The 6,135-nt window shown below is 45.2% G+C and overlaps 1 protein-coding gene across 1 annotated transcript in view; it reads left to right on the top strand.

The window, feature by feature from the left end:
• Nucleotides 1-6,135, top strand: part of LOC105526817 — a 46,659-nt gene that overhangs the window by 24,291 nt on the left and 16,233 nt on the right. The gene's annotated exons all lie outside the window — the stretch shown is intronic.

The following is a 6,135-nucleotide window of genomic DNA, read 5'->3' as shown; positions in this document are numbered from 1 at the left end:
TTGCAGTGAGCTGCGATCCGGCCACTGCACTCCAGCCTGGGCAACAGAGTGAGGCTCCGTCTCAAAAAAAAAAAAAATTTAAATGTTTCAAAAAGATACGAACTGGCTGAACAGAGGCACAGTGGCTCTCACCTGTAATCCTAGCATTTTGGGAGGCCAAGGCAGGTGAATCACTTGAGGTCAGGAATTTGAGACCAGCCTGGTCAACATGGTAAAACCCCGTCTGTACCAAAAATACAAAAAAATTAGCTGAGTGTGGTGGCGGGCGCCTGTAGTCCCAGCTACTCAGGATGCTGAGGCAGGAGAATAGCTTGAACCTGGGAGGCCAAGGTTGCAGTGACCCAAGATGGCGCCACTGGGAGATAGAGCAAGATTGTAAAAAAAAAAAAAAAACAAAAAAACAAAAAAAAAACACACGAACCAATTATATACTGCCTATAAGAAGCTCACTTCACTGTAAAAACACATATTAAACTGAAAGTGAATGGATGGAAAAGATATTTCATGCAGTCTTGGCACAGTGGCTCATGCCTGTAATCCCAGCACTTTGGGAGGCTGAAGTGGGAGGATCACCTGAGCCCAGGAGTTTGAGACCAGCCTGGGTAATAGAGCAAGACCCTGTCTCATTGAAAAATTTAAAAATTAACTGGACGTGATGGTGCACACCTGTAGTCCCAGTTACTTGGGAGGCTGAGGCAGGAGGATCATTTGAGCCCGGAAGTTCAAAGATGCAGTAAGTCACGATCACACCACAGCACTCCAGCCTGGATGACAGAGTGAGACCCCATCTCAGAAAATAAAAAATAAAAAATATATTCCATGCAAACAAAACCAAAAGTGAGCAGGAGTACCTGTACTTACATGAAATAAAACAGACTTTCATTCAAAAATGATAAAAAGAGACAAAGTGATTATATGATAATAAAAGGATCAATTTAGTAAGAGGATATAACAATTATAAATACATAGGCACCCAACACTGGAACACGAAGATGCATAAAGCAAATACTAGATCTAAAGAGAGAGAGAGGTGGCCGGGAGCAGTAGCTCATGCTTGCAATCCCAGCACTTTCAGAGGCCAAGGCAGGTGGATCACCGGAGGTCAGGAGTTCTAGACCAGCCTGGCCAACGTGGTAAAACCCCATCTCTACTAAAAATACAAAAAATAGCCAGGCATGGTGGCAGGTGCCTGTAATCACAGCTACTCAGAGGGGCTGAGGCAGGAGAATCGCTTGAACCCAGGAGGCAGAGGTTGCAGTGAGCAGAGATCGCACCATTGCACTCCAGCCTGGGGTACAAGAGTGAGACTTCGTCTCAGAAAAAAAAAAAATCAAAACAGAGTAGTGAGCAAAGGAATTGGTCAATATGTGGGTAAATCAAAACAAGCATCAACAAAATAACAAAACAAAAGGTGTGATAGTGTGAAAAAAAAGTAGAACTAAAATATGGTCAATGGTAAGAGGCGTGATTGGCGTGAAAAGCATTCTCAAGTACGGTAGTCTCCCTTTATCCATGGGAGATATATTCCAAGCCCCCCAGTGGATGCCTGAAACCACAGCTAGTAGTAAACCCTATGTACACAGTATGCCAGTTGATCTGATAACTGAGATGGCTACTAAGTGACTAACAGGCACTGCATGAAGGAGGGGGAAGTAGGTGTGGGAAGTTGCAGTGTTCTAGGCGTGCAGTGAGGGAAAAGGCTGGATCCCATTCCACGTTCAATTAGAAGGTGTTCACTTATTTTTGTACATTTATTCACTGTACTAAGTGAATATGCTGAACCAGGCCTCACGGGTTCAGTGCTCTGGAGAATAAACCTCTGGGCTCCTGTGAAGATGAGAAGAGAGAGGTACACACCTACTAATCCCCAGGTCTTCTCTCCCACCTTAGGCAGTCAGGGTGGGAGAGGAGACCTGGGGATCAGTAGGTGTGCACCCAGACTCTGAACTCATCTCCTTGTTTTCAGCCATGGGCCTCTCTCCAGCTTCCCATGGTACCCAAGAGCCTCCTGAAGGTTCTCTTTACATCTCCTCATAAATACCTTCTCCTGGTCCTTAGGCTGTAATGTTCTCTGCCCTGCTAAATGAGGTATCTCTTATCTATTTGCTTTCCCTCTCCCAAAATTGTAATAAAATATTTTGTCGGCTGGGCGTGGTGACTCATGCCTGTAATCTCAGCACTTTCAGAGGCCAAGGTGGGCGGCTCACAAGGTCAGGAGATCGAGATCATCCTGGCTAACACGGTGAAACTCCGTCTCTACTAAAAATACAAAAAATTAGCCAAGTGTGGTGGTGCGCACCTGTAAGTCCTAGCTACTCGGGAGGCTGAGGCAGGAGAATGGTGTGAACCCGGGAGGCGGAGCTTGCAGTGAGCCGAGATCTCACCACTGCACTCCAGCCTGGGCGACAGAGCAAGACTCCATCTCAAAAAAACCCAGCTCTAATACTTGACACCTAGGTGAACTTGGGCAGGTTATTTAATCATTTTAAACATGCATTTTAATTTAATTTTTATATTTTTTATTTTTTGTAGAGATGACATGGTCTCACGCTCTTGCCCAGGCTGGTCTTGAACTCCTAGCCTCACACAATCCTCCCACCTTCACCTCCCAAAGTGCTGGGATTACGAGCATGAGCCACTGCACCTGGCCTGTTTAATCTTTCTAAGCCTTAATTTACTTATCTGTAAAATGGGAGCAAAAAAATGAAAACAAAAAAAGAAAAAAAATGGAAGCAATGGTACATGCTATTTTATAGGATGATTGTGAAAATTAAATGAGATGTTATATATAAAGTGTCTGGTATTGAACCTGGTGTATTACAAAATTTCAGTGTATGTCAGTTCTCTTTTGTCCTTTCCGCACCTCTGTCATCCTAGTGCTGTCAATGAAAGAGAAATAGGAGATGTACTTTATTATAATTATTATTATTATTTTTTTTTTTTTTGAGGCGGAGTCTCGCTCTGTCGCCCGGACTGGAGTGCAGTGGCCGGATCTCAGCTCACTGCAAGCTCCGCCTCCCGGGTTTACGCCATTCTCCTGCCTCAGCCTCCCGAGTAGCTGGGACTACAGGCGCCCGCCACCTCGCCCGGCTAGCTTTTGTATTTTTAGTAGAGATGGGGTTTCACCGTGTTAGCCAGGATGGTCTCGATCTCCTGACCTCGTGATCCGCCCATCTCGGCCTCCCAAAGTGCTAGGATTACAGGCTTGAGCCACTGCACCCGGCCTATAATTATTATTTTTTGAGATGGAGCACTCTGTTGCCCAGGCTGGAGTGCAATGGTGCGATCTTGGCTCACTACAACTTCTGCCTCCTGGGTTCAAGTGATTCTTCTGCCTTAGCCTCCTGAATAGCTGGGATTACAGGTGCGCGCCATCACACTCAGCTAATTTTTGTATTTTTGTAAAGATGGGGTTTCACCATGTTGCCCAGGCTGGTCTCTAACCCCAACCTCGTTGCACCCACCTCGGCCTCCCAAAGTGCTCAGATGACAGGCATGAGCCGCTGTGCCGGGCCAGAGATGTACTTTAATAAACAAGATTAAGCTTTTTAAAAACTACTCGATGAAAATAATGTAATACCACACCCAAAATAGTATAAAACACACTGGAATTTGAATCAGGAGATGTCCATTCTGTCACTTAGTCACAAAATTGTGACTTTGAGTATTTAACCTAAGCTCTCTGAGCCTTGGTTGCCTTTGTGTGTGTGTGTGTGTGTGTGTGTGTGTGTGTGTGTGTGTGTGTGATACGGAGTCTCACTCTGTCAGCCAGGCTGGAGTGCAGTGGTGCGATCTCGGCTCACTGCAGCCTCCACCTGCCAAGTTCAAGCAATTCTCCTGCCTCAGCCTCCCAGAGTGCTGGGATTACAGGTTCCCACCACCACATCCCGCTAATTTTTGTATTTGGTAGAGACAGGGTTTCACCATGTTGGCCAGGCTGGTTGCAAACTCCTGACATCAGGTGATCCGCCCGCCTCAGCCTCCCAGAGCGCTGGGATTACAGGCGTGAGCCACCGCTGTCTGCCCAACCCTCGGTTGCCTTTAATGAAACAGGAGTAACTCAGTGAAAATGTATTAAGTGAATGAATGAATGAAAAATGAAAAAAAAAAAAGGATTCCCATTTGGACAAAGCACCACAAAGAACAAGGTCTTTTGTCTAAAGTAGAAATACCTAAAACAATGCAAATAGTATGAGAAATCAGCTTTTTAGCCAAGGGAGCACTTGTTGGTGAGACTTGCTGATAAAGTCTCCCTAAGGTTCAAGTCCATCCAGGCCAAGTCCCTAGAGCAGGCCCCCAGGGCTCAGCCAGGAGCAGCAAGCAGCCTAAGGCCAGCTGTTCCCATTGGGCCCTCCCCTCCTGCTGACTCCCACTCAGACACAGCTGTTACCAGCCAGGACTGCTCTCCACCCCTCAGGAAGCACAGATCTGCATTTCCGGAGCCATAAGGCCCAAGTCCAGTGGGCGCTTAGAGGGGAAGCAGAAGAAATAACTCACCCCTTGTGGGACTGGCCTAAGAGAACATTATAGTTCCTTTCAACCTGTGAAGTCTGTGATTTCTTTGGTCTCTAACTCCAACTCTGTACCAACCTTTTAGGGAAAAAAGGACATTCTGTGCAGGAAAACTTGTTTTCTTTATTTACAGCATCTAGCAGAGTCCTCTGCAGACAGTTGGCATCTGTTACAATATTTTCAGCTTGGAAGAGATACTGCTGCTTAATCAACTTTAAAGGAAAAGATGTACTTCTCGATAATTTGAGGCTGGAACGAGATATTCAGTTCTTACAATAAAAGAGGTAATTACTGGAACCTGCTTAGGCTACAGTTCACTTCTCTGCCTCCTGCTCAGCCTGCCCCTCTTCTTTGTTCATCATTTGCTTTGATTATTATTCTTTTTTTTTTTTAATTTGAGGTGAGGTTTCACTGTGTTGCCCAGGCTGGTCTTGAACTCCTGAGCCCAAGTGATCCTCTCACCTCAGCCTCCCAAAGTGCTAAGATTTCTAGTCTGAGCCATCACGCCCAGCTGTAATATTCTTTGCTTTGTTATTTCACATGGAGTAGTATTTTAGTATTCTGATGTCATAATAACAATGCATGACTTTTTGTTGAGTCAAGTCAAGAAATACTGCTGACTTTTATAAATATCAACAACCATCCCAGCAGCTGAGTCTTCCCAATCATTGCTCATGAATGACTTTCAGTTAATGCATCTTTAGTCTCTAGGACGTAACCCTTAAGGGCACCAGTTTAGCTCAGTACTCCTAACCTCATTTTGGAATAAAATAGGCCGATGATATTGGCAGTCAAACATGGCCTACCTAGGCATATTCACTTAAAAGGGAGAGAACTCTTCTCTCCAGATATACTAATATGTAATTTATCTACTTTGGGGATATATAAACAGATTAGTCTCTTTCCTCTGCAAGTATCCCAAACCTTGAAAAACTGGGAAGTTTATATATGCTGATGATTCTCCTTAAGAATCAAGCAGCACTTAGGTCTCTTGGAAGTTTTTGGTTTTTTTTCTGAAGCTCAATGGCAAGAATTTAAAAACAAACAAACAAAAAACCTTTTTTAAAAGAAACGATGCATCGCTACGTTGCCCAGGCTGGAGTGCAGTGACTATTATAGGAGTGATCACAGCGCACTACAGCCTCAAATTCCTGGGCTCAAGGAATCCTCCTGCCTCAGTCTCTCAAGTAGCTGGGATTACAGGTGCATGCCACCACTTCTGGCTGCTGCAAAATATTTTTGCATCTGACACAGGTTGAGATACACTCTTCAAATGGGCTTGTTTGGTGGATTAGATTACGATTTTCAACTTGGAACATGAACAGGATGATAACAATGGGCTAAAAGGCTGGGCACGGTGGCTCACGTCTGTAATCCCAGCATGTTGGGAGGCTAAGGCAGGCGGATCACCTGAGGTTGGGAGTTCGTGACCAGCCTGACCAGCCCAACCAGCCCGACCAGCCTGGCCAACATAGAGAAACCTGTCTCTACTAAAAACACAAAATTAGCCGGGTATGGTGGCACATGCCTGTAATCTCAGCTACTTGGGAGGCTGAGGCAGGAGAATCACTTGAGTCTGGGAGTTCAAGACCAGCCTGACCAACATAGAGAAACCTGTCTCTA

The sequence above is a fragment of the Colobus angolensis genome, unplaced genomic scaffold (genome assembly GCF_000951035.1).
Source record: "Colobus angolensis palliatus isolate OR3802 unplaced genomic scaffold, Cang.pa_1.0 Scaffold6, whole genome shotgun sequence".
Classification (NCBI taxonomy): domain Eukaryota; kingdom Metazoa; phylum Chordata; class Mammalia; order Primates; family Cercopithecidae; genus Colobus; species Colobus angolensis.
Note: the sequence above shows the minus strand (reverse complement) of the source record. Positions and strands in the feature narration are given on the sequence as shown.